The following is a 27,727-nucleotide window of genomic DNA, read 5'->3' on the forward strand; positions in this document are numbered from 1 at the left end:
CTGTCCTATGAGGCTGCAGGACCCAAGGCCTTCTGTCTGGACCAGGGGTGGACTGACCATCGGCAGTTCGGGCACTGCCTGAGGGCCCGTTCACCAGTAGGGGGCTTCATGACAGCTTTCACATCAATCTACCCATCAATCACAGCTAGCCGATGGGTAGATCGGGTCCCGAATCCCTGCTCCCTGCTAAGAGACTGCAGTGTAAACTGACCTCTCGTGATGCGCTCCTCCCCACTGACCCCTCCTTCCCTCCTGTCCACCCCAGGTGCTTGTCCACCCCCCACAGTGTCCCCCTGTGCCCTCTACTCCCCCACAGTGACCCCCTGTGCCACCCACCCACAGTGTCCCCCTGTGCCCTCCACCCTCCACAGTGTCCCCCTGTGCCCTCCACCCACCGTGTCCTCCTGTGCCCTCCTCCCCCCCCACAGTGACCCCCTGTGCCACCCACCCACAGTGTCCCCCTGTGCCCTCCACCCCCCCACAGTGTCCCCCTGTGCCCTTCAGCCCCCCTACGTTGTCCCCCTGTGCCCTTCACCCCCCACAGTGTCTCCCTGTGCCCTCCACCCACCCACAGTGTCCCCCTGTGCCCTCCATCCACCCACAGTGTCCCCCTGTGCCCTCCATCCCCCCCACGGTGTCTCCCTGTGCCCTCCAACCCCCAACGGTGTCCTCCTGAGCGCTTCTCCCCCCATAATGTCCCCCTGTGTCCTCCACCCCTCACAGTGTCCCCTCCCCCCAATAGCTACCCTAAGAGACACTGTGCTGAGTCTAGAGGATCTCAGTGCTCTACTGTGTGCCCTGTGTTTTGGTTTGTGCCCTGCTATTTGCCCTACTGTGTGCCCCATGGCCTGTGATGTGCCCTGCTGTGTTCCCCCTGATGTGCCCTACTGTGTTCCCCTTGCCCTGTGATGTGTCCTGTGCCCTATGATGTGCCCTGCTATGTGCCCCATGCCCTGCTGTGTACCGCCTGTTTGCTCTACTGTGTGTCCTGTGATGTGCTCTACTGTGTGCCCCATGCCCTGTGATGTGCGGTGTACTCCCTGATTACCCTACTGTGTGCCCCATGCCCTGTGATGTTTGCCTCTTGCCCTGTGATGTGCCCTGATGTGTACTGCCTAATGTGTCCTGTTCCCAATGATGTGCCCTGGGATGTGCCCTGTGCTGTGCTGTGTGCCCTACTATGTGCCACATGCCCTGTGATGTGCAGCATGCCCTACTGTGTACCTCCTAATGTGCTCTGTGATGTGCCCTGCTGTGTACCCACTGATGTGCCCTGTACCCCCTGTGATGCACCAGGCTGTGCTCAATAATGTGCCCTGCTGTGTACAGCATAATAAACCTTGCTGTGGGCCCCATGATGTGCCCTACTGTGTGCCCTGTGATGTGCCCCATGCCCTGTGATGTGTTCAGTGCCCTGCTGGGTGCCCCATTATGTGTCCTCCTGTGTGCCCTGTGATGTGCCCTACTGTGTGCCCTATGCCCTGTGATGTGCTCAGTGCCCTCCTGTGTGCCCCATGATGCCCCTCCTGTGTGCCCTGTGATGTGCCCTACTGTGTGCCCCATGACGTGCCCCGTGCTCTGCTGTGTGCCATGTGATGTGCCTTACTGTGTGCCCCATGATTTATGTAGGTGGGGCTTTGTGTAGGTGTGGCTTGCGTGTGGGCGGGGACACAGGGGGCCCAATGATCTTCTATTGCCCGGGGGCCCCATGAGTTGTCAGTCCACCCCTGGTCTGGACAGTGCTGATTGGCCCTATGCCGATCACATGCACCCCCTAAGAAAAAGAAAAACTCTCTAGCAATACACACCAAACTGAGCATGTGCAGAGTGCCCCAAGGCTCTGTACTATCAGGAGATGAATTGGGGACGGTGGAAGAAGGGGAGGATCAGAGAAGACAGGATAAAACAGCCTTTTTACACAATGCAGAGGATTAACCCCTTAGGTTTCTCAGTGAGTATAGCAAGCATACTTTATACAGACTGATTTTACTGCTGTGGGTTTAGTAACACTTAAAAGGCTGATGGGAAATTTTTTAATTTCTTACCATTTTTTGTTATATTCTAAGTGCGGTCCTTGGTAGTTTTATTTTTTTTTTCTAGTTGTTCCATACACTGGTAGAGTCTAGTTGCAAAATATTCCTTTTTGGAATGTCTGTTTGATTTTCTAATGGTTAGTGGTGTCAAATCAATGATCTTTTTTGACCGCAGAACTGAAAAGAACTTTAGAAGGAGCAAAACTAAAATTCTTAACTGAATTAATGAAATTCTAAATGTGATTTCTGTTCTAGAAAGTTTATATATATTGTAATGCGCACGTGTTAGGCACATAGGAAACCTGTTTAATACATTTGGGAGGGGTACCATTATCAAGCAGGTTTCAATTTTAAGAGCTTTCAAACAAAATGAGTTGACTCAAAGATGGCAATATCGAATGACCCGAAGGATGATTTTTCAAAATGTCAAACATAATTCTACTGCTGTATTGCTAAGTTTAGAATGTGCAGACAATACATATAGGAGTCTCCGGGTGTTCCTCTATATGCAGCTTGTGTCCCAGACATGGCCTTCTTCGTTACTCCATTTTGGCTGCCTTTTTACACACTTGCCTACAAGACTTCTTAGGAGTTTTCTTTCCTATTTTAGAACTGTATTTCACATACTGTCCACATTCACTAGCCCTAAATCTTTAAGCATGGCCAGAAATGTCAACCCTTATGCCGCGTACACACGATCGTAAATTCGGCCAGCAAAATACGGATGTGAGCTTTTGGTCAGAAAATGCGACCGTGTGTATGCTCCATCGGACTTTTGCTGGCCGAATTCCAGCCAGCAAAAGATTGTGAGCATGTTCTCAATTTTTTGGTCAGAAAAAGTTCCTATCCGAAAATGCGATCATCTGTAGCAATTCTGACGTGCAAAATTTCTACACATGCTCGGAAACAATTTGACGCATGCTCGGAAGCATTGAACTTCATTTTCTCGGCTCGTCGTAGTGTTGTACGTCACCGCGTTCTTGACGGTCGAAAGTTCAGCGAACTTTTGTGTGACCGTGTAAAGCCAAGCTTGAGTGGAATTCCGTCGGAAAAATCATCCAAGATTTTTCTGACGGAAAATCCGCTCGTGTGTACGTGGCATTAGGCAAGTCTAATATGACCTAATATTTTTACATATCTAACCTGACCAGCGGGTCTCTGAGGACTTCCATATTCCACAGGAATCCATCATCAGCTGCAGCTGGTGGTTGCTGAATCACTATAAGTGGAGCCTCCTGGGGCCAAGGGAATGTGGATGGGTCCAGAGATAAGGAATAGTGCCAAAGAGCATAGGCGTGCGCACAGGGTGTGCCGGGTGTGCCCAGGCACACCCTAATCCCCCCCATGCGCATTAGTGTTATCGTTCTGTGTAGCAACAGGAACATGGGAAAGATCTCCCTCTTACCGGCTCTGCCATATGAGAAGTGTTTATCCTTTTCTCTTTCACTGTGCCAGCAGGGAGATCAATGTGCCGGGGTCATATATATGTAGATACATACACATGCATGTGTGTTTGAGCTTAAGGGTGCACACCCTAATGCATTAGGCTGCGCACACCTATGCCAAAGAGAGAGGGAATCTGTCACTGATGACATGAGGTAGCCATCTAGAAAGCTTAGACTGCTGTCTTCATGTGGAAGAAGACAGATCTTGTTTAGTGCAGGCAGATTTCCTGGAGACTCAGGCTAAGGTAGATAGACAAGGTGCAGCTATGCCTTATTGAAACAGTTCTAAGCAGGGTCTACTTGCCAAGGACATGTGAGTGAAATACTCTATGTACACTCATTGGCCACTTTATTAGGTACAAATGTTCAATTGCTTGGTAACACAAATTGCTAATCAGCCAATCACATGGCAGCAGCTCAATGCATTTAGGCATCCAGACATGGTGAAGACAACTTGCTGAAGTTCAAACTGAGCAACAGAATGGGGAAGAAAGGGGATTTAGGTGACTTTGAACGTGGCATGGTTGTTGGTGCCAGATGGGCTGGTCTGAGTATTTCAAAAACTGCTGATATACTGGGATTTTCACGTGCAACCAACTCAAGGGTTTACAGAGAATGGTCCGAAAAAGAGAAAATATTCAGTGAGCAGCAGTTGTGCGGAAGAAAATGCCTTTTTGAGGTCAGAAGAGAATTGGCAAACTAGTTTGAGATGATAGAAAGGCAACAGTAACTCAAATAACCGCTTGTTACAACTAAGGTATGCAGCATACCATCTCTGAATGCACAACACATTGAACCTTGAAGCGGATGGGCTACAGCAGCAGAAGACCACACAGGGTGCCACTCCTGTCAGTTAAGAACAGGAAACTGAGGCTACAATTCACACAGGCTCACCAAAATTGGACAATGGAAGATTGGAAAAATGTTGCCTGGTCTGATGAGTCTCGATTTCAGCTGCAACATTCAGATAGTAGGGTCAGAATTTGGTGTAAACTTGAAAGCATGAATCCATCCTGCCTTGTATCAACGGTTCAAGCTGGTGGTGGTGTAATGGAGTGGGGTATATTTTCTTGCACACTTTGGGCCCCTTAGTACCAATTGAGCATTGTTTAAATGCCATGACCTACCTATTGTTGCTGACCATGTCCATTCCTTTATGACAACAATGTACCCATCTCCTGATGGCTACTTCCAGTGGGATAATGCACCATTTCACAAAGCTCAAATAATCTCAAACTGGTTTGTTGAACATGACTCCAATGGCCTCCACAGTCACCAGATCTCAATCCAATAGAGCACCTTTGGGAAGTGGTAGAACAGGAGATTTGATTGATGGATGAGCAGCCGACAAATCTGCAGTAATTGTGTGATGCTATCATGTCAATATGGACCAAAATCTCTGAGGAATGTCTCAACACCTTGTAGAATCTATGCCACGAAGAATTATGGGATTTCTGAAGGCAAAAGGTGTACCTAATAAAGTGGCTGGTAAGTTTATATAGATATCGTTCTTTTTATCACGTATATCCAGAAACTGGATTGCCAGGTATTGTCATAAAGTTGGCCACAGATGTATCAAAATTCGCCTGGTTTATCAGGGACCAGCCGAATTTCGATCCTTGTGTGGGTGTCCACGTTCCACAGAAGTTGATCGTTAGAAGTTCTCCAGCATCAGTCAGCTCATATACAAAGCCCTATGGACAGCTGAGACTATTTTGTATGGTCTGACCAACAGGTATATGGTATGGGCCTAGAGGCTTTATCATACCAAAAGCTCTGCAGATTCCTCAGGCTCCAGGATCCAAAGCAGAATGCATTAACTTCCAAGATAACAACAGTTTGTTTTTTCCATAGTAGATAGAAACCCTGAAGCCCCTCACTATGTATAGGTATATAGCACCCTGGTGTTTAGGCAGGGTTGCTCCTAAATTTACCTCCCTTGGTAAATTAGCTACCTTGGTTAATTTTCGAGGATCAATTGAGTTCACCCTAAGTCTGGAATTGCTGCACTTCTCTCTTCTGCCACTGAGTGGCCGGGTACCTGGGGGCATTAGATAAGACAAGGGCAAAGCAAGGACAGATTAGGAGTATATGGGGTACCTCAGACAATGGGCAGAGGTTTTCCTAAATCCCTTGGCCTGCTGGGAGAACCTATATATTCAGGTTTAGTAAGGTGACCTGTGTTCGGTGCCACCTGGACGGCTGTCTGGGTGGACATGTGTTGTATTGCCCCGGGCTGCTAGGCTGGAGTTTGGGCCTATCTCGGGCACATCTAGCTGCTAGGCTGTCTGAGGGCCTATCCACAAGCAAGAGAGCAGCGCAGGGTTGGGATTGTGGCTTGCAGTCCAACCAGAAGTGACGGTTCTGCCACTCGGAGAACCTGTCATGGTTGGAGGTAGAGGAGAAGCTGTCACCACTAAGGGACCATCCACCTTATTACCAGGGATCACAGTGAGTAGCTGAAGCAAGTACCGGAGCAGTATTCTCACCAACCGGGGATGGTGAAGAATCATTAGATGAATGCGTGGTTCCCTCCACCCAGTTTATGTCTGGATAGTTAAAATCTCCCATTATGATAACACTTCCCATCCTTGCTGCTAATTCAAATTGTGATAGGAAATCTGTCTCCCCTTCCTCCCTCAGGTTAGAGGGCCTATAGCATCCCTTTGGAGCTCCACCCATAAGGATTCCACCTCCTCTCTAGCTCCCTCAGTGATGTCATCTCTCACATTCACTTGTACATTATTCTTGATATATAGGCATACCCCTTCCCCTTTTTTACCCTCTCTATCCTTGCGATAAAGGTTATACCCTTGAATGTTTGCCAGCCAATCATGAGAGCTGTTGAACCAGGTCTCTGAAATTCCCACAAAATCCAAATCCTCCTTGTACAACAGTATCTCTAGTTCACCCATCTTGTCCGCCAGGCTCCTGGCATTGGTGAACACGCCACATAGTTTAGACCGGTCGCATATTATCCTCTTATTGGGTGTTCCGAGATTGCAACTAGGACTTGCTACTATACTTACCCTGGGTTTATGTACTTTGGTCAACCTACCACTAATGCCCCCAATACTACCCTCTGGAATATGTTCCGCGCTGACTATCTCTACCTCTGGACCCTCCCCCCCATCACCTAGTTTAAAAACCACTCTAACTTTTTGGCCATCTTCATTCCCAGCTGATTTGCACCCTCCTCATTTAGGTGCAGTCCGTCCTTTCTATAATACCGGTTATCGACTGAGAAGTCGGCCCAGTCCTCCAGAAACCCAAACCCCTCTTTACTACACCAGTTCTTCAGCCACTCCTTTTACTTCCCTAATCTTTCTGGTGTGGCTCGATGTACCGGTAGTATTACTGAGAATTATACCTTGGAGGTCCTTTTCCTCAATTTAGCTCCTAAGTCCCTAAAATCTTTCTTTAGGACACTCCATCTGCCTCTGACTTTGTAATTGGTGCCAACGTGCACCATGACAGCTGGGTCTTCCTCAGCCCCTCCCAGTAATCTATCCAGCAGACCCGTGATGTGCCGAACCCGAGCGCCCGGTAGACAACATACTGTTTGGGGCTTCAGGTCTTTGTTACAGATTGCCCTCTCTGTCCTTCTAAGAATGGCGTCCCTCCCCTACCACCAGAATCTGTCTTTCCTTTCCCTTCGCTTCCCCCCCACTCTCACTGGAGGAGTTCTTCCCCCGGCAGCTAGGAGAGTCCCTCAGCTCCAGCAGTGCTGGTCCCTGACTGGTTGTGGGAACAAATGCGATTTACACACATTCCCGCACCCTCATAAGTGTGAACCTAGCCTTAGTCTCCCCTCCTCCAGTGATCAGACTGCAACATTGTAAATTTTAGCATGTCACAAGGTGAGAGGCTTTAGCAGGGGCTTATATGTTGATGGTGTCATCTGTGAGTCAGAATCTCAGTCAAGAAAATGGGCAGCACCGTGGCTAAGTGGTTAGTACTTCTGTCTGGCAGCATTAGGGTTTGAATCTCAACCACGGCACTACCTGCCTGGAGTTTGCATGTTCTCCTTGTGCCTGTGTGTGTTTCCTCCGTGTACTCCCGTTTCCTCCCACACTCCAGCGACATGCTGGTACCTGGTAGGTAAATTGGCTCCTGTCTAAATTGACCCTAGTATATGTATATATGTATGAAAGTGTGTTAGGGACCTTAGATTGTAAACTCCTTGAGGGCAGGGAGTGATGTGAATGTACAATATATATGTAAAGTGCTGCATAAATTCACAGAGCTATATAAGTACCTGAAATAAAGAAATAAAAAAAAAATAGGAACTGGATGATGCCTGAACAAAAATGGCCCTATTGTTCTGAAGAATAAAGCAGATAAAGGATATAAAAACTGGAATAAGCTGTGGAGGGGACACTGCATCTAATGCAAAATGGCTAAAACAGCTTAAAACTGAAAGATCATCAACCAGGTAAGTAGTATTGGAAAAGGCAAAGGAAAAAAGTCAAGAATGACCTCCCAATATATAAATACCATACAAACTATAGAAAAATGTATAAAGCTTTATTACAAAAGCCTGTTTTTAGTCCACTCCCGGGAACTGCGATGCGCCCCAGCTTCCCCTCCCCATTCCCACGTGGGGGTGGGGGCAGGCTTAGCCGTCTTTTCCTTCATGGACATTACATTAACAACAAGGTAACTAGCTCTGGATGAATAAATCTTCACTCCCTTTCCTTATTTAAACATATAAGTTTCCTTTTCCACTACTTTTGGGATTATTCCCACAGGGAATTTATATCCCTAAACACCATTCCCTGGTTCACTATTTATTATGCTAGTTTTATATATATAAAGTTTATTTACACAGTGGTACAGGCTCACACGGCTCTATGTTTTTAGAGCCATCACTACACTATGCACACTGGCATTTTATAATTATTTATATTTCATTCCTCTCCTTGGCTGATACCCTACTGTAGTTCATTCATATATGGGCTCAACCATTCATTTATATCTTGATAATCCATATTTTTGTGGTCCAATTATACATATTATATATGTATCAATTATTATTTTTTAGAATCCCTTTGGACTGCCCTATAAGTTAAATTGTTCATCTATAGATTATTCACACTTCTGTGGTACAATTATATACAGTATGTTATATACATATCTATTATTATTTCTATAGAATCCCTGTTGGACGACCAATTTACCACAAATAATTTTCTATGGTTATATGGATATCTGAAACTTTCTTGTGGTTCTTATACTGCAATCTATCATGTATTGGTATGGCCCCCTCAGTTCCCGTGGTGGAAAACTGTGGGATGAGCTTTGACGGTCGTTGCCTGGTGCTGACAATGGGAGCTGTTTTCGTGTGTAATTACACAGTCATTTTCTGAGATTGCCCTTAGCTGGGCTAATAATTCATTACTATTCAGATATAGTGTTACTGATGTTTACATAATGTATATGTTCTTCATAGATAGATGGATTGCGCTTTATCCTGAGGAAGTGATGCTTTCATGAAACGCGTCAAGCATACTGTGCTGCAATCCCTCTGGTTTTTTTTTAATCATGTATATAATGTCTGTCTCGATTTTTGTTGTGTATTTTTGCTGTATCATTGTTGTGGAACCTTATTTGAGGTATTGTTTTATCTTGTTACAACATGGTTACAAATGGTTGACAGACAATCCAATAAAGATCGTTCTTAATGTGTATCTATCTTGTTCATGCATATAAAGATCATTCTTAATGTGTATCTATCTTGTTCATGCATATACATTAAGGTTGTGCTCTCAGCATCGACTTATGGGTACACGCCTCATCTAAAGTCCCAAACTCTCTCCTTTTTGCAATTGTATAATCTTTATTTTCATTTTCAATTTTTAAACAGATTAACATCACAATAAGGTAACATTAATGGGGGGATACAGGGAGAGGGAGAGAGAAGGAGGTGGGGGGGAGAGCATAGGGGAGGGGGTACATTTAACATGGACCGAGTCCTGTCCCAGACATTCAGTCTATATGAGCAGGCCTCCCCTCCAAACTGGAAGGGGGTAAGGTGTACATAAGCTGTAAATCTAGAGTCCTTGTATACATGGCTCCTTCATTACAAACATTATGGGTGAACTCGGAGTACCTGAGTCGGTCCAAAACCTAGTGACCACCCAGGTGACACAAAAAAAGAAATGGATACTGGGTATCCTGGGGTTGTAACACCACACTATACATATAACAAATAAGAAAGAGGGAAGAAAAGGAATAGAGGGAAAGGAAGGCTAAGGGAGTAGGAAGAAGCATGTGTAATGAGTCTCACCGGATTTGCTGATGTCTACACTTAAGTAGATCCTGTAGTTGTTGACGGAAAGTTCGCCTGGACTCCTTTTTGCAATTGAACAGGGATGGAGGCACATGTCTATGTGGGCCGCATTTAAAGTCCCAAACTTTTTCTATGTATTACAAAATATCAAACATTAAAAATTATACAAATAGTAAGAACATGTGTCCATTGAACTGCAACAAGGTAGAAAAATATAGGCACTAATCAAGACCCATTGAAGACTTTCCTATGCGTTTTGTGATCATAGCAGCTTCCTAAGGGTTTACAGAACTCTTTGTCTGGTACAATGCCTAGTATCAACAATTTGGGTCTAGAAATATAACATACAAATGTAAATTAGATGCAAGTATATAAGGATAGAGAATTTGAAGTGATCAATTTCCAAAGTTGTTTAATTAACACCAACGTTCCTTTATATTCGAAAGAGAAGAGGAGCCCCTAACGGGAAATGGATGAGACTTTCTGGGTGCTATTCATATACTCATCAACAACAGTTTATGATTAAAAAAGATATTTTATTTTGACACAAGTACATGAAAGAAAGAAGGTACATAATAATACATTTCTTCCATACAGCAAAATACCACACTTTGTTGTTCTACATGGTTCACCTTACGGCTTCTTCAGGAACATGCGTGGATATTCTTGTCTGATAAATAACAATACAAAAATTGTAGATACAAATTTTACAAATTTTGATGCCTTTATGGCAAAACATTTTTAGTGAAAATTTTATGAATTTTATTAAACATCATATAACAATACCTGGATATTGACAAGGACCTTGGAAAATGTAACTCTGAGTTCCCTTGTGGGATGGTCAGAGTATGTTCTGAGAGAGGTGACGTCAGAGCAGTTCGTTGGGCACAACAATGCTGACCCCCAAAAAAAAGAAAGAGGGAGAATTGCCTCCAAAATAGCTAGGGTCTCCAATATGGGGAACATTGATCTTGCTATTGTATTGTCTTGCCTAAAGTCTACCTGTAGATAATAATGACATGATATACATTTTTGATCATCAGCAGTTTACTGCGCAGTATTAAAACAATTACTATATAAAAAAAGGGAAAAAACAAGGTATGCTTACATATCGTATTTGCATAACATCATATACCTAGGAGCCACATTCCAAGGTGGTAAACACTGTAGAGGTCTGGTCTGTATTTTTGGAAATTGACACTCACATTTGCCAGTCTAATCAAAAAGTAATAAAAACGTTTTTAGGTTGGATAATAGTATATGAAACATGCCTCAATACTATGTATTTATGAAATTTACTGATACTTCATCTCATATTTATATATTTAATTGATTACCTCCTTGATAAGCAGTTGGTACTGAGTCCTATAGGTGCAAAGACTCCAAACCTTTAAGGTGCTATTAAGATTGTACTTGATAGCAGACTCTGCCAACAAACAGATATTAGGTAAGTACCAGCGTTATTCCCCATGAATATTGTCCCCTAATTTGCACAAATGTAGCAACAAAGGTTACCAACATTCCAGTGGAGAAAAAATATTTTTTGTTACCTGGCTGCAGTGTCAATAGGTGATGTGGCTCCTAGAGGGCCCTGCGGACTGTGTGTTTCCGCGTGGGTCTATTTACATCTATTCCCCATATGCATCATTGGCGGTGCAAGATGCAAGTATAGTACATAAAATACCCCCACTTCCTATCCCATAGGACAAAGAGAAGGTCCCAGGTGAGAAAAAAAAAAAAAACACACCACAAAGCCAAACATCCTAATCCACATAATACATGTACATACCGGGTTAATTTGTCAAGTCTGTCTGGGCTATGGGGAGGCTGAAAAAAGGAAGATTTACAGGCTACGTTAGTCTCCGCCATGCGACAATCATTTTCCAGAAGGGGTGGGTGGGGGGTGGGGACTGAGAAATTCCAGCTATAGTATTCTAAAACAATAAATGTAACAACCAAAAATTTGTGGGCATGTATATCAAAAGAGAAAAAAGAAAAACCCCCAGTAACATTGCTACCCCACATATAACATAGATACAGGAGGACTAGCTAGCATAGATCTAATAAGTCAAACTGACCTCAAAAAATGAAGCACTGATAGAAGGAGCTTAGTGGTCAATATGGTAAAGTCGCGTGATGTGGTGTTAACCTAGGATGGAACTAAAAACAGACAGCCAAATAAAGACTCAATATACAAAAAAATTGCTTCAAATAGCCATCTAGTAATCTATTATCTAACAAGTTCAATAGACATTTAAACCAATAATTTTTGTTTGGCGCGAGCATATGGGACGAGATCAATGTTAGCAGCTGTCCTTTAATTACCTCTAATTATCATTTGGATCTTTACATGGTGGCTCGCAAGACTTTGTTTTTTGAGTTCAGTAGACTTCTAGATTGTAAGCTCTAATGAGCAGGGCCTCTGATCCCTCCTGTATTGATTTGTATTGTAAGTGTACTGTCTGCCCTCATGTTGTAAAGCGCTGCGGAAACTGTTGGCGCTATATAAATCCTGTATATTAATAATAATAATAGACAGCCTAACCTTTGTCAAAGTTAGTCCTATGATCTCAGTGAGATGTAATGAATAAACAGAAGAATGCAGCTTCAAACCGAACCCTCCAGCTCCCATCAAGCTTTATTGCACTAGGACAGTACATGATTCCACCGTGATCCTCATTGGCTGATGCATTTCACTCATCAAATGGGTTTAGTTATAAGGACTAATTTTAAGTCCATAACTGCATTTCCAAAGAGAGGTAATAAATAACTGAAAGTGTTACAATTACTGTATACTTACATTACTTGTACATTGCATGCTCAATGCCCTGCTAGTGTTTTGTTACTCTCAGTGTTGCTGATCTCCTTCAGCTTCTTTGCAGCCACTTCTAGTCTACTTTCACTCCAGCAATGACTGCGTGGGATATCTCAAGGTGGGTTTCCAGATTGGTGAACCATGCCTGTGTAATGTGTGTTGAAATGTCCACTTGTAGTCTCATCTTGTGTAACAGGATGACAATGCAGGAATACAATTGGGAGACACCCCAAGGTCATGACAGAATCACAGGTAATTATTTTAATGAACGTTGCAGATTTATAAACATTCAAAATTACATTTACATGTATAAACTTTATAAGAGATGCAAGTTACTGCATTTACATACTGTGTACATTTATTATATCCCTGTGTAAGGTAAATGCCGACAGAAAGCCAGTGAGTGTAGGCAGATCTATGTAGTTGTACCCCCGTAGGGGCTGCTAAGAAATGTGGCCCACCTGAAGCATTCACTTCCCAGACACTACAAGACAGGGAACAGTCCGTTGCTTTTTGTTGTTTTGTTTTGTCTCTCTCTAGGAGCAGCTAGCACATGGTTAGGCCTCACACTGGCTCAGCCAGGCCATAGGATTTTTCCTTTGCAAGCAGGGACCACGGGTCCGACTATAATGTAGCATAAAATATGTGAGTCCTGTTAGTGCTAGCTGTCTTATAGGTGGACTACTGCTCCCAGTCAGTCCTCTTCAGGCCCTACCAGCCCTCCTGGCTGCAGCTGCCCGACTTCACTGCCCTTGACATTGCAATCCTCTCTACTGGCTCCACACTCAGCTCTGACTGTTTCCTCTCAGCCCTCTCTGGCATGCCTCTCCAGTCCTCCCGACTGCCCATGCCACTCACCAGCCCTCCTGGCTGCTTCCGGTGGTTCCCTCCTGAAGACTTGCCCAGCAATACTAGCTCCTGCTGTCCTCTCTGACTCCTCCTGTGCCTCCTGTCCAGATCCTTCGTGCTTTCTTGAAGGGCTTCATCCTACACCCGAGTCCCAGGCCCAAGGTCACCCACCCTCAGTCTGGGGAGCTCCTTCAAAGGCCCCGACAGCCTAGTACTCCATCCTCAGTTCTTCCACCTGACAACTCCTCCCCAGCTGGGCTAACCCTGTGTATTTAAAGGAGGCCTGCCCCCTTCCATTCCTAGTTGGGAACTGGTCAGGGCTCCCTGAGACACCCCAGACAGCTCCACCACTCTTCCCCTCCTCTTCTTCTACAATCCTCCAGAAGAAAGAGGCAGGTGACAGTAGAGTGATGTTGTCTGTGGGTCACAGCTACTGCTCTTTGACACTCCCAGCCCACACAGATCAAAACAAACAGGCCTAGCTTCTAGCTAGGCCTGCCTAAATTTACCTGTACTACAAAAATCCTCACTGCTAGCACCTACCTAGGTAGAGGGTGCTACATCTAGATGACAGGATTCAGGATCCTAGTGCAGGCACAATATTATATTGGAAAGTAGCTTCACAACTTAATAATTATGTAAAATCAAAAATTAAGCTCTCACGTTCCTTTACAAATATTAATTTCTCTGAAGTTATTCCATTTAATTCACAGCGTTAAGTTTCCCAGGGCTAAAAATAACTGCAAAATCAAATTATTTGGTTCCTCCCACCAGACATGATTCCACAGAACTCGAGGCTAAATTTCATAAAGGGTTTGACCATTACTCATGTTAATATAAAATTAGCGATCCTATTTTTGTGTAATCATTTCTGGCAATGTTTTAACCACTTCAATACCGGCACTTATACACCTTCCTGCCCAAGCCAATTTTCAGCTTTCAGTGCTGTCGCAAATTAAATGACAATTGCGCAGTCATGCTACACTGTACGCAAACAAATTTTTTAGCATTTTGTTCCCACAAATAGAGCTTTCTTTTGGTGGTATTTGATCACCTCTGTGATTTTTATTTTTTGCGCAACAAATAAAAAAAGACTGAAAATTTTGAAAAAAAAAGTTTTTCTTTGTTTCTGTTAAAATTTTTTGTAAATAAGTACTTTTCTTCTTCAATGACGGGCACTGATATGGCTGCACTGATGGGCACTGATAAGGCGGCACTGATGGGCACCGATGAGGTGGCACCAATGAGGTGGCACTGATGGGCACTGATGGGCACTGATAGGTGGCACTGGTATGCGGCACTGATGGGCACTCATAGGCGGCACTGATGGATACTTATGGGTGGCACTGATGGGTACTTATGGGTGGCACTGATATGTGGCATGGATAGGCACTAATGGGCACTAATAGGTGGGCATTGATGGGCACGGATGGGCACTGATGGGTGGCACTGATGACATTGATTGGTGGCATTGCTGGGCACCTAGGTGTGTGCACAGGGTGTGCCGGATGTGCCTGGGCACACCCTAATCACCTAGTGTGCATTAGCATTATCACTCTGTGTGGCAGCGGGGAGATCAATGTGCCAGGGCCATAGATATGTAGACACACACGCATGTGTGTTTGAGCTTTGGGGTGCACACCCTAATGCAACAGTCTGCACACACCAATGGCTGGGCATCACTAATTTTTATTGTGCCATAGAGGTGCCAGTCAGTGCCCATTTGTGGGCACTGATTGGCATATGTTGGGCATTGATTTTCACAAGTGAATGGTCATGGGGGATGTACCTGGCTATCCACATGCTGGGGGCTTCCCTGATGGTCCTGGCGGCTTCCCTTGTGGTCTAGTGTGGGCATCCGAGGGGGTGCTGCACTGATAAACAATCAGCACAGACCCCCCCCTGTCAGGAGAGCCGTCGATCGACTCTCGTCTATTCGCGTCTGTCAGACGCGAGTGAGGAAGAGCTGAGCAGCGGCTCTTCCTGTTTACATCATGATCAGCTGTGATTGGACATGGCTGATCACATGGTAAAGAGCCTCCGCAGATCGGTGTAGCAGGGTGTCAGACTGACACATTGCACCACCGATCGCCGTGATGCGCGCCCCTACGGGCGCGCGGCGGCTGTTATCCTGCAGGGCGTCATTTAACACCCAGTCAGGATAACAGAACCACCGCCCTTTCATAATTCTGCTATAGGCTGGGCGGCAAGTGGTTAAGTTGTGCTAATAAGTCTGAGCCCATAAATTAAATTGAGATTTAAAGCCCAACTCCAGTTTAAAATAGTGTGGCAGAGCGTTGCCCTGCCAGGATCTAGAAAGTGATTTTGACCAAGAATTCTCAACCAGGCAGGTTGAGGGGCTCCAGGGGGTTTGCTTAATGCAGAAGAAACCTACTTTTCAGTTTCTTCATTGTTTTCTAAAGTCCACTTTGGGACCTGGAGCCTGGAGATTTCAATATGATCCGGGTGGGAGGAAATTTCCTATACTGGGTTTAAGTATTCAGAACAGCCAGCATACTAATTGGTTGGGTGTGTGCTGTGCTTTTAGTAATGACCTGACCATGGTTCTGGGCTCCAGCCCAGCAAACAGGAAGTCTTGCATAGGAGTCAGGAGAGCTCCACCTAGGAGAAACGTGGGAGCCAGTGCAGTAAGAGGCTGCTAGCTGTGTGCACCAAGTTGCTCAATGAACAGTCTGTAGGAGACAGCAAGGGCCTGGAGTTTAAGGCCAGAGCGGCAGTGCTGCAAGTACAAGCCAGAAGGGCTGAATGTTGTTTATGTTGAAGGAGAAGGAATGCAGAATAGCTCTGCAAGGGAAACTCTTGTTTGTGTTTGCTGAACTTTCTTTTAATAAAAGTGGGCAGGAAAAGCCCTTAAAAAGAAGAAAAGCGAGTGGCGGTGTCCTTAAATGCTCTACATTTGTTGCTAGTTCTTACAATAGGAAATGATTGCCTATCACTTTTAGGAATAAAAAAGCAGCTGCAATACTCACCTTATTTTTGGTGCTGTTCCTTGCAGACGCACCATTCTTCTATCCAGCACCCAACATCTTAAATGCTAGGTCATTTCTAAATGTACCAAGGTAGACAATGCGTTAAAGGAGCCTGCGTTTAACAACTTCGCCTCTTTGGACATACAACTTACATCCAGAGAGTGAAGGATTTAAATGAATGTTTGTCTGCAACACTGTTTTGTTCAGCTGGCTATCAGCTGTCATAAAAAAAAAAAATGGTCTGGATGATCTGGGACACACACACACACACACACACACACACACACACACACACACACACACACACACACACACACACACACACACACACACACACACACACACACACACACACACACACACACACACACACACACACACACACACACACACACACACACACACACACACACACACACACACACACACACACACACACACACACACACACACACACACACACACACACACACACACACACACACACACCTTCCTTACACTCCTTGTTTCTTGCTGGAACCACAATAAATGGTCTCAGGATGAGGTGAGTGGGGAGAAACCGAGGAACATCTTTTTCTTGATCTCCTCTGATGTTCATGAAGCCAGAGGAACTCAACTCTGAGTGTTTCAGTTCTCCAAACTGTCATTCCCTGGCTGCTATGGCAAGGGAAGCAGCTAATGAAGTACTATCTGTGCTTGATTAGATGGATTGGCGGGTAGGGGAGACTAGACCCACAATGTCTCCATGAAGAGTAACTGTTACCTACCCAATGCCATCACATAGGGGATTGTTAGCCCCTTTGTAATAGCATTACATTTAAATGAAAATAAAAGTATAATAAAATGTAAAGTGGTTGTAAACCTCTAAAATGAAAAATTAACATCAATGCAGTCTGATCAATGCACATCAATGTAGCCTCACCAATGTGCATCGATGCAGCCTGATCAGTGCCCATCAGTGCAGCCTCACCAGTTCCCATCAGTGCAGCCTGATCAGTGCCCATCAATGCAGCCTGATCAGTGCCCATCAATGCAGCTCACCAGTGCCCATCAATGCAACCTCACCAGTGCCCATCAGTGCAGCCTGATCAGTGCCCATCAATGCAGCCTCATCAGTGCCCATAAATGCAGCTCACCAGTGCCCATCAATGCAGCCTCACCAGTGCCCATCAATGCAGCCTCACCAGTGCCCATCAGTGCAGCCTCACCAGTGCCCATCAATGCAGCCACACCAGTGCCCATCAGTGCAGCCTGATTAGTGCCCATCAATGCAGCCTCATCAGTGCCCATCAATGCAGCTCACCAGTGCCCATCAATGCAGCCTCACCAGTGCCCATCAGTGCAGCCTCACCAGTGCCCATCAGTGCAGCCTCACCAGTGCCCATCAACGCAGCCTCACCAGTGCCCATCAATGCAACCACACCAGTGCCCATCAGTGCCCATCAATGCAGCCTCATCAGTGCCCATCAATGCAGCTCACCAGTGCCCATCAATGCAGCCTCACCAGTGCCCATCAGTGCAGCCTCACCAGTGGCCATCAATGCAGCCTCACCAGTGCCCATCAGTGCAGCCTGATCAGTGCCCTTCAATGCAGCCTCATCAGTGCCCATCAATGCAGCCTCACCAGTGCCCATCAATGCAACCTCACCAGTGCCCATCTGTGCAGCCTGATCAGTGCCCACCAATGCAGCCTCACCAGTGCACATCAATGCAGTCTGATCAGTGCCCATCAATGCAGCCTCACCAGTGTGCATCAATGCAGTCTAATCAGTGCCCATCAATACAGCCTGATTAGTGCACATCATTGCAGCCTGATCAGTGCCCATCAATGCAGTCTCACCTGTGTCCATCAATGCAGCCCAAATTTCCACTCCCTGACTTCTGGAAGTTTAGAAATGCTGTGTAAACTGTGCACTTTGAATGGCTGTAGAGGAGAAAGTGTTGCTGATAAACAGGTGCAACTTATGTAGAAGGATTCATTTAATCTCTGTGTATTACCTGCGGCTAGTCAGTTCACTAGGTATATGTGAGGGTTTATAACCACTTTAATAAATAAAAAATAAATAAATGCAACCCTGTTGCCCTGCACACACCCGCAAATGCAAACATGGCACAGGATGCTCATGTATGTACAACACGATTGAACACAACATGTTTGGTATTGCCACAAACATTGGAGTGACAGCAGTACTTCTAGAGCCATGATTTACAGTTAATTCTTAACTTATTGAGCTTCAAAGGCTTTTAAAGTGTTGCCTATGGATACATTTAGGTACTATAGTTCTGCATGATATCACCACCGCATGCAATTTTTAAAATAAATACTTTATTTTCATTTTACATTTGATACGAGAATTTTTACATAGTTACATAGTTAGTAAGGCTGAATAAAGACACCAGTCCATCCAGTTCAACCTGAGTGAGTGTCTATAATTGTCCCTATCCCCGTACATTGTGTCCTATTAGGATGCTCATCTATTATATCATTATTTATTTAAGGTACCAATATAGCGCTGTCAATTTATGCAGCGCTCCACACATACATTGCTCCTTACCCTCAAGGTGCCCACAATCCAAGGTCCCAAACTCACATTCATATACTGTAGTAGGGCCAATTTTGGACAGAAGCCAATTAACCTACCAGTATGTCTTTGGAGTGTGGGAGGAAACCCACACAGACACAAAGTATATGGATAGGATATGGATAGGTAAAATAAAATTATGGAAAGACAATGGCCTTAGACAGCATTGGTATATTCAAGTGACCTTAAAACATACATAAAAAAAAACTAGCAGAGACAAAAACAGGGCTGACTAAAGAATATGACGTACATAGTGGGATTACTGACACTGTGTAACTGTGCTGTAAAGCTGTCCCATACTGTGACAGACCCTGCCAAGACAGAAGCTTTTGGAAGGGACTGCTGGGTGACCTCTTGCCTATGGACTATGGGCCCTGGCTTTTAAGGGAACACTACTCGTTGGGAGGTGTATGACTGGGGGAGCATTGGAGTGGTCTTGTTTCTGATTCAAGCCCATGTCTCCCCAAAACACACAGACTCTGGGAATCTAGGCCCTGGATCCATATTTAGGGCCTAGATGCCCCATTACCAGCAATGACTACTTTAGATTGTGATACTCGGAGTAGATGTTAATATCATCAGCTCAACGCAACCTGATTCTTGAGGTCTCCTGCTATAATCTTTTTAAGGTGGTATGTGTCTTTGTCACATTGCATCATTTCCCCATTATGTGCCTTGTTGTGCATTCCCACTGTTCTATTGTTTCTGTCTGTCTGATCATCTCTGTGTGTTTACTTATTATAATGTGTAATGTACTTTGTTACCAGATGGTCTTGTCACCCCCTGACTAATCAAGGCTAGTTGTTTAATTAGCTTACTGTTTATAGTATATGACAGCTGTTTTTTAGCTATGTTATATATTTTCCTGTTTAGAGTTTGCATTGTGAGGCTAATATTCTCAAGTGGGGAATGTCCTCCTGTGGGGTATAAAGTATGTGTCTGATTTCAATAAACAGTCATTCCTTTGGTTCTATCCCTACACCTTGTCTGTGTATGATACTTTGGGTAAAAGGTTGGTACTAGCTTTCAGTCTGCTGTATTGGTTTGGAGGGCAGGAGGCACTGTTTGGAGGAAGGAAGCACCTTATCAGGGTGCCAAGCGGTTCTGTCACACATAAAATTAGGAGAATAGGTGCATGAACTGCCCCCTTCTGAGTCACTTCTTATCTCCGCCCCTACCCACCTCTGAGCACCGTTCCTTGGTTTCATCCCCTACCCACCTCTCAGTACTGCCCCTTTTAGAGAGTACAGAGCCAAGTATAATTGTGTGGTGCTAAGTAATTTGTATAAAATTTGTTAATGATAGCAAGAAAAGTAGTAAAATAGATTCCCCACAGCCAGCAGCAATAGACCCCCCCCCAGCAACAATAGATTCACTCAGAGACAACAGACCCCCCCTATCAATAATGGACCCCCACAACAAAATACCACCCAGTAGCAACAACAGATCTCCCAGCAGCCAGCATTAATAGACTATCCAGCAGCCAGCAACAATAGACCCCCCTCCATCAATAGTAGATCTCTTCCAGCAATAATTGACCCACAAGCAACAATAGACTGCCACTAAAAAATAGATCCGCTCCAGCAACAATAGACCCTCCAGCCCACCCCAGCACCCCTTGCCATTGCATACATTCAGTGCTGGAGGTGCCAGAACTGCGTTCCCCCGCGTTCCCGCTGAAAATATGCCCTGGTTATATGCAGATGCAGTTACAAGGGACAGACCAGTTGGACTCAGGAAAGGAGACTGACAACACAGGAAGAAAGTATAGGAGGCGTTTAGCTGAGGTCACTCAGTCCCAACAAAAGAAGGGAAAGTGAGGTGGGAGACAGGGTATAAAACAGAAGGAGTAGCCAATCAGGATGGACACCAACAATGGACAAGGTTCGAGAGCAAAAGGTTACTTATTTTGTGTAAACTACTGTATTTAATGTAGACATCCGCAGGTGACACACAACCACGGCATTCTGGGGAGGTGGTAAAATCATGCCAATATAACCAGGTTTGCAAAACCGTTCTTCCTTCCCATTGGTGGGACGCCACGGTTTCTTCCAAAACTCCGATTTAATTAATTTTACAGAAATCAGTGGCTATTCGATGGAGCAATAGTTTGTTTCCAGAACAATGGGATATATTTAAAAGGTGGATCGGGAGAGATTTCTTATAATGTTTGGTCGAAAGTGGGGCAACAAATGCGGCCCAACACAAAATCGTAAACTTACTTAAAAATGTTGATTTTTTTTGGGGGGTGGGATTTTTTGGTAAAAATGCACTTACACTTTGCGACCACATGCAGCCGAAGAAAAATTTGACAGTGTCAGTTTTTTTGGACTTTTATAAATGTTATCTTCTCTAAAGAAAAATATCCTGCTCTTCACAATCATGCCTTATTCATGTCATATTTGTGAGCAACTACTTTCAAGGACGAATCACATGAAGGGCAAAATTAGTACCAAAATATCTGATGAGCACTTCAAACCATATATTGATGCATTAGTTTATCAAAAACAGTGTCAAATATCTCACTAGTTTTATGTTTGTCCTCTTTTACTTTTATAATTAAAAATATTACACTAAAATGAAGTTTTACTTTTTCTGATCATCAGCCATCCTTAATGTTAGTGTATTTTATGTGTGGCCCAAGACAATTCCTCTTCTTCCAATGTGGCCCCGGAAGGTCAAACAGCTGGGCACCACTGAAGTAGGAGGAAGGCAGCTGGATCATTATTCAGATTAACATCTGTCAAGTTATATGATATATCACCCACTTGCTTCCAGAAGTCTTGCAGTACCAGGCACCTCTAAATTATGTGCAGCATGGAACCCTCCTGTTGAGAACCCCGTCAACAGAATGGAGTAGTGTGTGGAAAAATCCTTATTTAAAGTATGGGAGACTCTGAACCAACCAGATTTGATTTTAAAACTAATTTCTTGTATTCTGCTTGAAATTGAAGAAGAATGAGTTGCAGGATCTTCTCCTTCTGCTGTTCTGTGAAGGTCCACCCAAGGTCTGCCTCCCAATTCAATAGATAATGAGGAGTTTGGTATTACGGTGAGTTAGTAAGTAAATTATAGGCAGTGGCGTCTCCAGCTTTCATATTTAGGGGGGGCACATGGGGGGACAGGGACAAAAGTAGGGGGGCCAACTATAAAAATGTATATATATATATATATATATATATATATATATATATATATATATATATATACACATACACACATCATACAGTGCCTTGAAAAAGTATTCACACCCCTTGAAATGTCCCACATTTTGTCATGTTACAACCAAAAACGTAAATGTATTTATTGCGATTTTATGTGATAGACCAACACAAAGTGGCACATAATTGTGAAGTTGAAGGAAAATGATAAATTGTTTTCAAAATTGGCACCTGGGGCGGATTCTATATCTGGCATCCCTCCCCCCAGGTGGACAGGCAGCGCACCGTATGTCGACGTCAAGTGATGTTAGGGTAGTATACTGGCAGATTGGGGTGACATAGTGCCAGGTTAGGGTGATATACAATAGTGCCAGGTTAGGTGATAGTGTCAAGTTAGGTGATATATAATAGTGCCAGGTTAGGTGGTAGTGCCAGGTTAGGTGATATACAATAGTGCCAGGTTAGGTGGTAGCGGCAGGCTAGGTGGCAGTGCCAAGTTAGGTGGTAGTGCCAGGTTAAGTGATAGTGCCAGGTAGGGCGGTAGTGCCAGGTTAGGTAATAGTGCCAGGTTAGGGTGGTAGTGTCAGGTTAGGGTGGTAGTGCCAGGTTGGGTGGTAATGCCAGGTTAGGTAACAGTGGCAGGTAGGGTGGTACTGCCAGGTTAGGTAATGGTGCTAGGTTAGGGTGGTAGTGCCAGGTTAGGTAATAGTGCCATGTTAGGGTGGTAGTCCCAGGTTAGGTAATAGTGCCAGGTTAGGGTGGTAGTGCCAGGTTAGGTAATAGTGCCAGGTTAGGGTGGTACTGCCAGGTTAGGTAATAGTGCCAGGTTAGGGTGGTAGTGCCAGGTTAGGTAATAGTGTCAGGTAGGGTGGTAGTGCCAGGTTAGGGTGGTAGTGCCAGGTTAGGTAATAGTGCCAGGTTAGGGTGGTAGTGCCAGGTTATGTTGTAGTGCCAGGTTAGGGTGGTAGTGCCAGGTTAGGTTGTAGTGCCAGGTTAGGGTGGTAGTGCCAGGTTATGTTGTAGTGCCAGGTTAGGTAATAGTGCCAGGTTATGTTGTAGTGCCAGGTTAGGGTGGTAGTGCCAGGTTAGGTAATAGTGCCAGGTTATGTTGTAGTGCCAGGTTAGGTAATAGTGCCAGGTTAGGGTGGTAGTGCCAGGTTATGTTGTAGTGCCAGGTTAGGTAATAGTGCCAGGTTAGGGTGGTAGAGCCAGGTTAGGTAATAGTGCCAGGTTATGTTGTAGTGCCAGGTTAGGTAATAGTGCCAGGTTAGGGTGGTAGTGCCAGGTTAGGTAATAGTGCCAGGTTATGTTGTAGTGCCAGGTTAGGTAATAGTGCCAGGTTAGGGTGGTAGAGCCAGGTTAGGTAATAGTGCCAGGTTATGTTGTAGTGCCAGGTTAGGTAATAGTGCCAGGTTAGGGTGGTAGTGCCAGGTTAGGTAATAGTGCCAGGTTAGGGCAGTAGTGCCAGGTTAGGTAATAGTGCCAGGTTATGTTGTAGTGCCAGGTTAGGGTGGTAGAGCCAGGTTAGCTAATAGTGCCAGGTTATGTTGTAGTGCCAGGTTAGGTAATAGTGCCAGGTTAGGCTGGTAGTGCCAGGTTAGGTGACTACTAACTCTGAGGTGGAGCATCTTATTACTGTTGTGTGGGTGGGATGTGTACTGCACCAATCATATGGGATGAATAGAGGAGGAGAGTAAGCAGGGATTGGTGCAGTACACATCCCACCCACACAAACAACAGCAATGGTACGATGTTCCACCTCGGGGTTCTTCCTTAAGCCCTGAAAAAAATGGGGGGTGGGGGGGATGTGAATGAGAACCATGGGGTGGGGGGAGTGGAGGTGGGTATGAGATGGGGGATGGGTAGAGCAGAACTGGAATGAAAGAGGAGGATCCTGGTGCTGGGAGGGGGAGAGGGACAGATTTCCATTAACCTGTAAAGAGTGTTGGGGGTGTGCAGGGTGGGGGATTCCTGCCATTTGCAGTGTTTGTAGATCCTGGAACACACACCTGCATGAAGATGAAGTGTCTGCAGAGGAAAAGACAGAGGAAAGAAGGCTGAGGGGAGTGAGGGAAAGTGTTAGGAAAAGAATTCAGCCGGCCGGCTGGGGAAGAGGCTGTAAATCAGCAGGGCTGCGAGATATCGGCAAACCGGCTGGGAGAAGGGAGCAAGGGCTAACAACGATCCGAGAGGCAGTGTGACAAGCAGAGATAGATCTGTGTGCCCGGATAGTAGTGGCTGAGGTGGGGAGGAAGATGCCGGGGAGGGAGAAAGCACTGAAGACAGCTGAGAGACAGATAACAGAACTCACCTGTAGTGTAGCAAGAGATGGTCAAAGTGAGGGGAACTGTTGCCCCCGCTAGAATACTGCTGGGAGGAAACTTCTAGGGCCCTCCATGCCCCAAGGACCCCTGGGCAGTTCGCAGAAGAGCCTGTGCGTTAAGACAGCCCTAAGAAGGGGCTCCTTCCCCCACTCTGTGTCCTGACAGATCCATCTGTTTTGTGGCAGAGGAAAACGGGCAGTGCTGTGGGGATGCCCGGACAGGGAGGCAGATCGGTGCGCTGTGACAGTCACAGAAAAATGCCGTGTGTGTCTCTCCCTCCTGTCGGCTTTCAGCTATTGGATTAATTAGGGGGGCACATGGGGGGGCCCAGTAGGATGTTGGGGGGGTCAGGGCCCCCAGTGGCCCCAGGCTGGTGACGCCTCTGATTATAGGAGACTGAAAGCTCATGATGAATTGGAGCTGATGATATGCACAGTTTGTCAAACTCTGTTGACAGAGTGCTACAACTTAGACACTCAAATTTTATTCAAAAAGTGTCTAAGTTGTAGCACCCTCCAGAAAGGAAGAGGGGAGTCAACCAACACTTGATCCTCGGATATCGATGTCACCATAGTAGATTAGATGTCAAAATAAGGCACAACTTAAGAAACAGTGACTATAGGGCAGTGATGGAGAACCTTGGCACCCCAGATGTTTTGGAACTACATTTCCCATGATGCTCAACTACACTGCAGCGTGCATGAGCATCATGGGGATTGTAGTTCCAAAACATCTGGGGTGCCAAGGTTCGCTATAACTGCTATAGGGTAATTACATTCAGCAGAAATCACAGAAAATGAGGCAAGAGGGTGGTGCAGGAACACTTAATTAAAAAAAGCCAACTTTTCTAAACTGCACTCAATACTACAAGGTATTAAATGTGATGCAATTCAAGAAACAATGAACACTGAGTAAATATGGGAGTGCCTTAAGACCATATTAAATAATGGCATTAGCCAATGTATTCCAATGGGCAACAAATTTAAAAGAGCTAAGGTTAAACCTGGATTACTAAACTTTAAAGTAAAAAGGCATATAAAAGTGAAAAAAAAAACAAGCAATGCAATAAGAAATGTAAGAGCGCACTCAGGGAAGCTAAAATAGACCATGAGAGAAGGGCAGGACCAACCTCCAATGTGATATTCTGTGGATTATTGCCTGTGCCATGGGCAATACAGGAAAGTGCCAACTTAAAGATTTGAATGCATGGCTAAAGACCTGATGTAAGAGGGAAAGATTTGGGTTTCTAGAGCACTGGGCTGACTTTTCATAGGGGTACAACTTATATGCTAAAGGTGTTTTGCCCCTAAATGGAAGAGGGTCTGCTGTGCTGGGGGAGAGGTTTATGAGAAGGTTGGAGGAGTATTTAAACTAGGATTGAGATGGGATGGTGAATTAGATTATAATGGGGCAGACAGGGATCAGATCCTAATGCTGGGTGGAATTGGGGGAAGATGGGGAGGGCTATGGCAGGTGATAAGAAGTTTCCCATGTTGCAAACAACCATTGGAAATTATAGTGCTATTTCTACTACAAAATGCGACAATCAATCATAGTGTTTGTTCACCAATGGCAAAGTTTGCCAAGCAAAATAGGTGAGTTGAAAGTTTTAGTGCATGAAGAGAAGTATGATTTAATAGGTATTGCTGAATCTTGGCTTTACTCTTCACACGATTGGGCTATTAATAGTCCTGGCTATGCTCTCTTTCTGAGAGACAGGTTAAAATTAAAAGGTGGTGGTGCCTGTCAATAAGTGAGGCCTGATCTCAAAGTAATTGTGAAAGAGGGCCTAGTTGATGGAGAGTGTGATGGTGTTGAAACATTATGGGTGGAGCTGCATATGGATGTGTGTACCTTAATGTTAATTATTGGAGTTTGTTATTGGCCTCCCAGTGTTAATGAGGAGTTTGTTGCACATTTAGAAAGGGCTGAATGGGCTGGCACAGTGATAATAATGTGGAATTTTAACTACCCTGACTGGGTAAGACAATTTTTTGTACAGTCCATAGAGGCCCCATCTAGGAATAATGCTTTGTTCGATCTGGTAATCTCCATAGATACCCCAACTAGGAATAATGCTTTGTTCGATCTGGTAATCTCCATAGATACCCCAACTAGGAATAATGCTTTGTTCGATCTGGTAATCTCCATAGATACCCCAACTAGGAATAATGCTTTGTTCGATCTGGTAATCTCCATAGATACCCCAACTAGGAATAATGCTTTGTTCGATCTGGTAATCTCCATAGATGCCCCAACTAGGAATAATGCTTTGTTCGATCTGGTAATCTCAAACCATGCAGAGCTTATTACTAATGTTCATATAAAAGAACATCTGGGTAGCAGTGAGCATAACACAATTTTATGTAATGTTAGCTGTTAGCAACAAGCACATACTGGAAAGATAAACTTAACGAGAGCAAATTTTCCAAGGCTGTGGGCTGCTCTTCAAGTCTTCGAATGGGAGGGAATATTGGCATTGAAGAACACAGAACAGAAATGTGAATGCTTCAAAGGGACTGTATGTGTACACACTGCGAAGTATATTTCCATGGGCAATAAGTCTAAAAGGCTAAAGTAAAACAACCTATGTGGCTCACAGCCATAGTTTAAAAAAATAACTATAAATAATAAGAAAGAACATGTAAAAAATATAAAAGTGAAGGAACACTTTCATCATTTAAAAGTTACAAAGAATATAACACAATATGTACAGGGGAAATCAAGGCTGCAACATAGTTTACTGTTGGTGACTGGGGAAAAAGAGAAGGCAATTTTATAAAATATCTTCTTCAGCTCTATGTTTACAAAGGAACATGGGGGGAGCTCAAGTCCATAATAGGGATAGTAATGACACAGCCCCAAATGAAGCACTATGGCTCAAAATGTATATGGTCCAGAAATAGTTACATATTGAGTCAGAATAAAGGTGAATAAAGCACCTAGACCAGATGGCATACACCCACGTGTCCAAAGGCCTGGTTCACACTACTGCGGCTCTGCCAGCCACATTTGCATGGGCACGGCATTGTGCCTGCATTTCATGCACGAAAAAGGTTCCTGCAAATTTTTAAATTGCAACGGCAGGAAAATTGCATGGTGCTGCGGTTCCCACACCCATAAATGCACTGTTTTTAAAATGTGTGGGGTGCCATGAAGAATGAATACATTTTTAACTGCTTCCGGACTGACCCACGTATATTTACTGCAGCTGGGTGGCGCTTCAGTGCAAAATC

The 27,727-nt window shown here is 44.6% G+C and overlaps 1 long non-coding RNA gene across 1 annotated transcript; it reads right to left on the bottom strand.

Moving 5' to 3' along the window:
- Positions 1 to 10,563: 10,563 nt before the first annotated feature.
- On the bottom strand, positions 10,564 to 24,725 carry LOC141145911 (uncharacterized). Its single transcript, XR_012244742.1, has 6 exons — positions 24,479 to 24,725; positions 11,849 to 11,930; positions 11,560 to 11,597; positions 11,108 to 11,196; positions 10,879 to 10,985; positions 10,564 to 10,772 (listed from the first exon to the last, which is right to left on the bottom strand). It is a non-coding gene; the product is annotated as an uncharacterized lncRNA (long non-coding RNA).
- Between the last annotated feature and the right edge of the window lie 3,002 nt (positions 24,726 to 27,727).

This window comes from Aquarana catesbeiana, linkage group LG01 (genome assembly GCF_042186555.1).
Source record: "Aquarana catesbeiana isolate 2022-GZ linkage group LG01, ASM4218655v1, whole genome shotgun sequence".
Lineage (NCBI taxonomy): Eukaryota > Metazoa > Chordata > Amphibia > Anura > Ranidae > Aquarana > Aquarana catesbeiana.